The sequence below is a fragment of the Etheostoma spectabile genome, chromosome 1 (genome assembly GCF_008692095.1).
Source record: "Etheostoma spectabile isolate EspeVRDwgs_2016 chromosome 1, UIUC_Espe_1.0, whole genome shotgun sequence".
Taxonomy (NCBI): Eukaryota; Metazoa; Chordata; class Actinopteri; order Perciformes; family Percidae; genus Etheostoma; species Etheostoma spectabile.
The window spans coordinates 14,722,356-14,732,562 of record NC_045733.1 but is presented as its reverse complement, the minus strand read 5'-3'; the positions used below and the strand labels follow the sequence as shown (position 1 = coordinate 14,732,562).

Sequence of the window (10,207 nt, the reverse complement as noted above, 5' to 3'; positions counted from 1 at the left end):
TGGTTTTTCTACAACAGCTTTAACATAATACTGTTACATTATGTCTTAAATTTGGGTAATGGTCAGAGTCACAATACATGCATTTACATGATTTTGCATGTGTTTTTGTGCTATGAAGAAAGCATGCTCTAAAATAAATAATTAAATTTGAAATGATAATAGCAATCCCATAATGTTTTATACATGTACAAATATCAACCTACAAGTTGTTGCTGAAACAGCAATACTAAATTTGAGAAATTATGTTTCATTACTATCAGTACTCTGATGATACAAACATAGTCCTTTATAAGCTATGAAGCTCAAATCAAGATTTCCCCTTCAGACTCGGTCCTCGTAATTGAAACTAAAATTTCATTTTGTACCACCTACCGACATTTAAAATGTTCCTTGTCTCGCCACCTTTTGACTGAATTAAAATGGAATTAGGTGTAATTGTGCTGGCTTTGGGGATTATTTTACTTAACGCAAGGTCTTTTGAACACCTGAAAGACAGGACAGAGATAAGCGATTTCCATTTAAATTCTAATGAAAAGAGTGGTTGAGCATTACCAGAAATAAGAGCTTTCAGTATTCACATGCTAAAAATTGGACAAGTAATTTTCAGTTACTTCCTCAATGACATTTGATTTGTAGAAGATTGATAAATTAAGATGCAATTCGTGTGGCCACAGCATTGAAGCATGGGATGGATTACTGTAAGACGTGGTCCTTGTCACGAGTGTGTCTGAATATGCATGTCATTGCATTTAGGTGTTTTATGTTAGTCTTTGTTAAATATAAATCTAGTCTTGCCATACAGTTTGATTGAAATGTACTGTTAATCTGTAGCTATATATAACTCAAGGGCATGGTAAAGAAAATATCCATTAATGTCTCAGTAAGCTAAATGAAGGAGCAAACTCTCCTTTTCAGATGACAGGAAGTAATGTGACATTGATAACAAATTGATTCATGTCTCATTGCCATTACGACAGACCAGGAAAAGTAACATCATTTCCTCACTTGGTAGAGTTTATCGCAGACACTCGACTCTGAAGTTATCTTTTCAATTGTTCTGCATGTACTTATTTTTCTCTTTGCAGACTCATACCCCACTTCTTCACATATCACTTTCCTCATGGTTTGTAGATTTTAAATTAATCCCACTTTTCTTTCACACAAAGCCAGAAAAACTAGTTTGGACGTCAATGATGTTCAGAAGCTGTAATTACAACCTGAAATGATCAAATATTTGCCTTGATGTACATTTCTATCCATCACTTCCTATCTCTCACACACTCAAACCCATACATGCATGCACACACATTTGCTCACATATATGGAAAGGGATCTGCCAACAAAGATATTTACTCAGTTCATGGTTAAATACTGTAGCTTACATTAAATATCCCCACCTTAAATAACAACAGACAATAAGATATCACTGACCAATGATGTCTGTGTGGTGAATTGATGAATAATGCTCTTCTCGTATGACCAAAGGTTGAAAAATAGTGATAAATCACACATATAGTGATGTAGTGCCAGCACAATTTTACCTGTACTTTATCTGTACAAGGCTCTTCACACTTGAATGAATACAATGCATTTAAAATTTTATGACTACTACTACTACTATGGTGTAGCAGTGAAGCAACTTCCAGCGACAAGTGCACATTTATTTTAGTGTTGATTATAGAGCTTAAAATATTATAAAAAATCTTCCGTTAGAAACAACCCTTACATTTAAGGGTGACAGGGGGGATTGCAGGCATGCTATGTTACTGACAGATGGTCTGTAGCTGACAGGGAATTTATTGGTGATCGCTTAGTGTCCCGCTCAAAGTCTCCCGAATCTCATCGGTGGGTCACAGCCCACACTTTAAAGCCAATTGCTTTCAAGTGTAAATTTCCTGCTTTCAGTCTTTCATAAACACACAGTAGGAAGGTGGATCATGCAGGGACTTCATTGGGATCCTTATCATCCATGTAAAAATGCATGCGCCAGAGACATGCTATCTAAACATTTGCAGCCTCTGGCGTTTTGTTGTTGTAGTCAAACGTTTAATTTGAAAGTGTTTTTTTTTCTCTTAATGTAGACCACTACATAACCAATGAGATGAGTAGAAGTCTGCTGTGGTGTAATTCTTTTCAATTACAGGTAGGAATAAGTCTTATAGAAATAGGAGTAGAACTACCAGTACTGTTTGTTTTTCCTAAAACGTTCATTACAATTCAGTCAAGGTTAGTCATCTGTTGCTGCTCAAACAGAAAAAATTAACAAAGTCCAAATGAACCATGTCCATTCTTTGCATGTTTTCATTAACATTATTAAGGTATAACTCAATAATACCTACTCCTCTTTCCTTAATCCTATCTTTAAACTGAGTCTGAAAAAACACAATCTCTGAGGAGAACCAATGAGCATGAGTCATTTTCTGTGCAGCATCAGCATCATCATCCTAATGGTATGCAGTGAACAGAAAGGGCTTTTTCTGACCTTGTGCTTCGTTTGTAATCTCCTTTGTGGAAATTACACTCTCACTTTATGAATATATTGTAATTAGGCATATGTATTCTAACGGGCAGTAAGATATAGTTTCTGCCTAATCTCTCATTTATATGCAAAGGAGCGCGAGTTAAAGAGCTTAGACTTTCCTCCGTCTTACTGATTCCTTTTCCCCCTAATCAAGCTACTTTTTTATTTCTCTTTTCTCAGGCTGCTGTTTGATTTGCTTTTTTTCTGGTCAAAGAACAGTAGTCCATTATCACTTCTTTTGAGGTTGTGCAAGCAGAGTGTCGATGTAATGCTACAGAAGGAAGTCCGAAGGAATGTGAGTAATTATGACCTAATAATTGGCATGTTAAAAAAATCTGAAAGTACACTAACAAGCACTGAGGTAAACAAAGTGATAGACCTCTGGTCATAAAAATGACTGTAATGTTAACATTTAAATTAAGGGCTGACTTTTGTTTTGAATACTTGTAACTTGCTTTGAAAAGATCACAGAAAATTTTGAAAGAAGACAATTTCTTTTTCAGAGAGCTTCTTCTTCTTCTTCTAAGGTACAATTTTCTTGTTCTTTTAATATTTAATTTTTAAATCTGAATTCATTGGGAGTGCCCCAGTGTAACAGTCCAGTAGACATCCTGCTTTCAAGAAAACCACATCAAGGCTAAAACCAACATAGAAGATTGCTTGTTAAAAACGAAGACCATTCAAGCAATTTGAAATTTCTTGGAAGTAAATATCGAAGTATGTTCTTTCATTTTTAAATAAATTTCAAAATAGTCCAAAGCAGTTTGCATAATTGACTGGTAACCTTAAAAGAATAGTTAAAATTATTTGCATTACTATAAAGAAAACGTTCTAAGCATGTGGGAACATCTGGGGAACACCTGGGATGGTTGTACAGGTATTAAAATGCAGAAGGTAGTCAGTTAACCTGAGCTTAAAATGTCAAATAACATTGTTAGTTCGGTCAGATGAAAGCTTCTTTAGAAGTACAGATTTATCAAATGTTTAAATTGGCAGTAAGTAAGCTCTTAAAAGTTGCTAAAAAAACCTGACCTGTTCCTAGGAATAATATTTAAATTTTGAGTTTGATGCCTTGTCGGAGTACAGAATATTAGGCCTGAAGAAATGCCAGACGCACAGATTTAAGACTTCATGATTCTAGAGAAGCCAATGGATTCATTCAATGCCCAGCCATGACACATGTATCCGTGAAAGGAGGAAAGAGAATGCCCCACCTGTTCTCATAAATAACTTGGTAGAAAGCCTTCAGCTGTTGAAAATTAAGCTCCAAACAAGTTCATTTATTCCCAGACGTGTTCAATTGATTTTGCACCTCAACTTCAAAGGGGTATCAGTCAGCCTCTGTGGGGCATGGCAGGAGAAGCAGAGGCCTTGGATGGTTGGTTCTTCAGACCTGATCAAATTCCCACCTATGGGCTACACCAACTATCCCTGCAACCACAATTAGTATTCATGGAAATGCTATTGATTTATTATACCATCAAGTGGCTAGTTGAGGCATGGAAAATGAAATAATTAGACTTAGTCTTAAATCCTTCCTCATGTACTGATGTAAAATTTGCAACATTTTTAGCCTTAGGCGCTATTTACACTGGTAAAACACCAAGCAACATATCAGTTCATTGCTAGAAAGATCCTTGCAATTAGCATTTTAAAATTCCTTTTAAGTTGCAGTTTACACTACTCCCGAGGAGGATAACGAGTAGTGGGTTCAGACTCTATTAGCCTCACCACAGGAGGGTAATCTGCTGTCAGAAAACAGTTTTTGCCAGCATTTCTGGACAATTGTAATTTTCAGGTATGCGACTAGATTAGTTACGTTGTGTCCACTCTCATTCGTAGAAGAGCAAAAGTATATGGAATTTGATACAAAGCCTTCATTAGTTACATGGCTTATTCCTCTGGGTTGCAAATTAAAAGTAATACCTCGACTGAAAAAACGAGAATGGTACAAAATAGTACAAATGTCAATGAAATGTTGAATAATACATTATAAAACATATAAACACACATTATATTATATTTACAATTATTATAATAAACAAAAGTGGAACATTTTTACCATGACTTAAAAGAAAAGTCCTAGTAAAGCTTCTTCAATTTTATGTTGGAAACGGTATTAGCATAGTGTGTCAAAAAAGCCATTAAAAAGTCATAGGTATGTTGAAAAAGTTCAAAGTATAGTATGGTGAAAAAAATGATAAGAAGTCACAGTGTGGTTACTATACTATGACGTTTTTATCATTTTTTTCAACAAACTAGTATGTTGATAAAAGTCATAGTATAGTATGCTGAAAAGTGATCAAGTCATAGCATAGTATGTCACAAATTGTCTTATTATATGTCAAAAAAGTCATAGCATAGTAAGTTGAAAAAAGCCAGTTAAAACGCATAGTGTGTTATGAGTACGGTCTGAACCTGCTCTTTTATAAAAAGCGCGGTGAGATAACTGTTGTTGTGATTTGGTGCTATATATATAAAATTGAATTGAATTAAATTGAACTGAATCAGGGTTGCAAATGAAAAGTAATACCTTGCTTGACCCTAACAAGTTGTGGTATGGTACCTCAAAAAAAGTCAAATTATAGTATGTCGAAAAAAGTCATAGTGAAGTAGTTCAAAAAAGTGATGAAAAAAAGTCATAGTATAGTATGTCGAAAAAAGTAATCAAGTCATAGTATAGTATGTAGAAAATTAATATATTGTATATATGATATATTATAATGTGTCAAAAAACGTAATATTAAAAAAGTCAGTTAAAACTGTTCTAAACTACTATGTTGAACAAATTCATAAAAAGTCATAGTATAGTATGTCAAAAAAAGTCATTGCATAGCATGTTTAAAAAAATCATATTTTAGAATGTAAAGAAATAATAGTATTTTGAAAAAAACTCATAGTGTAGTATCTCAACGACAGTCAAAGTCCAGTACTTTTGTATGTCATGAAAGACGTCATGGAAAGGGCCAGTCTGGACTGGACATAGAACCTTGGTCTGAGTCCACAGAAATTACTCACTGTCTGACTGCTGGCAGCTGGGCTAACCACTGAGTCAGTGTGCCACCAAATAATTAATGTTGAAAACACACTATGTCAAACAAAGTCATAAAACGTCATAGTATAGTAAGTCAAAAATGTCATTGTTTAACATGAAGAAAGAAGTAATAGTATGCCACGTTGAAAAACATGAGAAAAAAGTTAAAGTATGGTATGTTAAAATAATCATAGTTAGAACGTCAAAAATCATAGTATAGTATAAAAAAGTCATAGCATAGTATCTTGACAAAAGTCACAGTATGTAATGTTGGAAAAGTGATAAAGGCATAGTATAGCATGTTGAAAAAGTCATAGTCATAGTATAGTACGTCATAAAAGTTATAGTAAAGAATGTTGAAAAAAGTCATAGTATAGTATGTCGACAAAAGTGATAACAAGTCATAGCATATTATGTTGAAAAAAAGTCATAAAAAGTCATAGTATAGTATGTCAAAAAAAAGTCATAGTATAGTATGTGGAAACGTGATAAAAAGTCACATTATAGGATGTTGAAAGAAGTGATAAAAAAGTCATTCTATGTACTGCATGTCGATAAAAAGTCACACTGTAACAAATTTCTGTAATTTCTACAGCTAAATTTTACAGTAACTTCTTGTTTTGTCATTTTACAATGTTTAGCTGTATATTGCAATGCATTATGGGTCAAAACACTATTACAGTAGTTGACAGCTTTTTTACATAAGAAATTACAGGCATATTTGCGCTTGACTGTAAATGATGCAGTACAGGTACAGTTATTTACTGTTGAATGCGTTGCACGAGGCAGTTGCACAAGACCATTTGATGGCGGATGCAGAGGAGCCACATTGCCACTCCACTCAGCCACAATACGTAAGTATTATGAATAGCCTACATAATCAAATTGTGGTTTAACTTGTTAATGCTGGTTGAAATAACCTAAGTTGACCGTGTTTCAGTCTAGTGCAGGCCCCACAATAAAGTTAACTCATAGCTAGCTAACGTTAGCTGGAGACTTTTCAGAAGGAATTTTGAACAAGCAATCCCAGGCGAAGCAGTTTAATGCTAAAGTTAAGGAAAGTATAGCGGGTGTAATGGTAACGTTAACGGTTAACCCTTTTTATATTTATTTCTACTAACTAAGCGTAGTAGTGGACTTCAATGTCTGTGTTGTAACGTCAATGTTAACGTCACGCAGGCATGTAGCAGAAGTAGCTAACGCTACAGGACGGCCAGGCGCCACGGAGTCGGGTATTTGGTAAGTAACATTAGCCTAATGTCACAGTGTTTTATTTATTTATTTGACCGTCTGACTGTACATTTCTTCACCGTTCTAGCTAAAACTAGCAAGCTGAAGTCAACTTTAGTGAGAAAAAAACTAGCTAGCTTAACCGTATGCATTAGCCGCATCGCCTGCAGATCAGGCCCATTGACGTTGATTCAAAGTCCCAAAAATTCGAAAACATTGCCTTATTGAAGCGAAAGCCCATCATTAATATATTGTTCGATTTAACAGGTAATGTATAAATTATAATAACGTTTGACTTTGCACGACCCCTGAAATAGAACTTTTAATTTCGGTTGATATTTAACTTTAACAATTCTTCTACGAATTAAGTTAGAGTCCAACATTACGCTGGCTCCGTTCAAAACATTCGTCATCATTGTTAATGATAGCTGGGTGAAAAAAGGCTTGGCTATTTTCTAAAGAGTCCCTTGACCTCTTGACTAAAGAAATTCGAATGAAAAGGGGTTGTGAGGCACCCATGAGTCTTCCCTTAACAGATATGGCCACTTTTGGATAATCCCAGATGCAGTTTATTTCATGCAGTGCACATGTGTTATTTTCACCTGTAATAAAAGGGTGCATTTAAATATTTTATCAGAGTGGGGTCCCTAAAAACAATTGGCATTGCATGAATAAGTCTAACAAGAAAACTGAGACTGTTGTGGACTCTTAAATGTGTGATGAATTCTTAAATCTGTCAAACGTTTTTGGCAACAATGAAATAATTCATTTCTATTGTATCTCAGTCTTGGTGGCTCAATGTGGTATTTTGGTGGTAATTGACAATTTTTCATCAATTCTTGAGTGGTCAATTATGGTTAAATTTAACATCAAATCTGTGTAAGAAATTATATCAACACAAACATAGCTGTAACAACTTATTATTTAGAAGAAAAACGGCCATGGCAATATATGATGGCCATGTGGGTGTATAAGGGCTTATACACTCTCAATAGGCGCCTAACACACTGCTTATTACAGATGTTATAATGTTATATTCCAACATAACATGTGTTTTTCAACTTTTGTATTGTTTAGCCTAGCTACAGGGAGGAGAAACATCCTGAACAGAGCGCCATCGCTGCACAGTACTCAACAACATACATGGCTGAAGACAATTTTCAGGTAAAAACATTTATGCGATTATGCCTGAATGTGTAATAATGTTCTGTGGCATTTATAAATGTGAGTTTTGGTGTTGGAAGTGAAGCACTAGTCTTCAGGGTTGTTTATATAATTAATGGCACATAAATGGTTAGTTAATTAAAGCTGTGTGTGTTTGGTGTTTCTTTGTTTTTTTATGTTTAGGTGAATTGCTCACAGCAACCGCTTGGATGATGAGCATCTAGGGGTCATGTGGTTGGGCCTCCACATCCTAACTTCGTGGCTGGAATGGCAGCTTTGTTTTCGATCTACCACATCTTTAGTCTGGTGTACCAGGAGCAAGCATCTTGCACACTGGAATTCATTCAAAGGTAACTATGTGCTTGAAGTAGAATGCGGGTGATATTATTTGTAGAGTTGTTATTATGAGTAACAGAGATTTATTTTGCTTTAAATGACTTACAGTAAATCCCTTTAAAATGATTTGAGTTTATAAAAAGGGTAAGTTAGCAGTTATTACCTAAATGCTTTAAATCATTGCAGAACCAACATTTTATACTAAAGACATTCATTCTGAGAGTGTTAAACTGTTTTGTTGTTTTTCAAACATTGACAATAAAGATCTATTTGAATACATTTTGAAAAGTAGTTCTGCATTGAGGTAAAAAGAGCATTTAGGTGAATAAACTAAAACTTGTTATTTTTATTACATTCACAAGAAATCCTAGATGAAAGTTCATTTTACAGTTATGCATGATTTTCTATGCCCACCCTGCCACAACCTTCCCCACTATGGCTCAAAGCAAACATACAAACATACATCATACATCATAGACATACATCTATATACATACACACCCGCATGCATATACACATATACACAACCCCATACAGATTAGCACAGCCGGATGTATTTTGCATCTTGTAGAGCAGTTAAGGCACTTTTTCATGAAGTTTATTTGCATGTGATTTTGTGATTTTTAGATGCTTCATCGGACTGAACCCTTCAAGTGGAACCAAGACAACAAAGGCGTTGAGCCAAAAACGTGAGAACATACAGGAGAAAGAGAGGAACTGCATTAACCCTTGCGTCTTCTCTCTACTCAACGGGAGGTAGGGGGAGAGGGAGACGTCAACAAATGACAAAAAGCAACACAAATGGTTCCTCAACATGCTCTCCAACATCAGTTCACTAATTAAACACGGAGCACACCAAACAGACTTGAGTCACCGACCCGCGGACTGTCCGAAGGTCGATTATCGGGTTGGTTATATCATCGTCATGATGAGCTCTTAAGAAATAGAAGTACCTTCTGAAAACATACAGTATGTTACACTGTGGTGGTTTTAATAATAAAATGTCATGATTTTGCATCTTGGACTCTGGTTTTATTTTACAGTTGAAGAGAATCTAGCAATGGTTTTTGAATTAAAAAGCTTGGTCTTATTTAAAACACTTTACAACCGGCATCAGCAAGCTGTGAATGTGAAAAACTAAAGTAACTGTATACATTTTTTTACAACAAGTATTGTATTGTGAAATTTGACATCTTTTTGCTGATACTTGAGTTGCCAGCAAAAAGCTGTAATATTTCACAATACAAATGGTTGTAAAAAACAATTTACAACACAACTATGTATTGTGAAGTATTACAGCTATTACCTGGAAATCGAGTTGCCAGGTAATAGCTGTAATTTGACTAGAATACAAGATAATGTTGTAAACTAATTCACCATAAAATATTGTTTTCCTTTAAAAAACAAAACGTTGCTGTAATTTATGTACAACAAAACCTGTAAAGAAATACTGTCTTATACTGTAATTATTACAGTTATTAACAGTAACAACAGTAATTTTACAAGATTTTGCTGGCAACTTTTTTGCCAGGTCTTTACTGTAAAATCTACAGTCAAATTCGTTACAGTGCATAGCATAGTACATTTCAATGTATGTATGTGAACAAATGCAACGAAAAGGGCTGGTTTGGACTGGGTATTAAACCAGGGTCTGTCTCCACAGAGATTACTTACTGATTGACTGTTTGCAGCTGTGCTAAGCACTGAGCCAGTGTCCTTCCAAAGAATTTACATTGAAAAAATCATAGCATATAATGTTGAAAATAAGTCCTAGTGTAGTATGTCCAAAAAAGTAATGTTGTAGTATATCAAAAAATGTCATGAAAAAGTCATAGTATAGTGTATCAAAAAGTTATGAAATAGAATGTCATAAAAGTTATAGTACAGTATGTTGAATAAGTCATGAAAAAGTCATAGTATAG

General features: G+C 34.7%; 1 long non-coding RNA gene across 1 annotated transcript; it reads left to right on the top strand.

Moving 5' to 3' along the window:
- Positions 1-6,269: 6,269 nt before the first annotated feature.
- Positions 6,270-9,141, top strand: LOC116691862 (uncharacterized). Its single transcript, XR_004332573.1, has 5 exons — positions 6,270-6,409; positions 6,735-6,794; positions 7,863-7,949; positions 8,133-8,299; positions 8,913-9,141. It is a non-coding gene; the product is annotated as an uncharacterized LOC116691862 (long non-coding RNA).
- Positions 9,142-10,207: the final 1,066 nt, after the last annotated feature.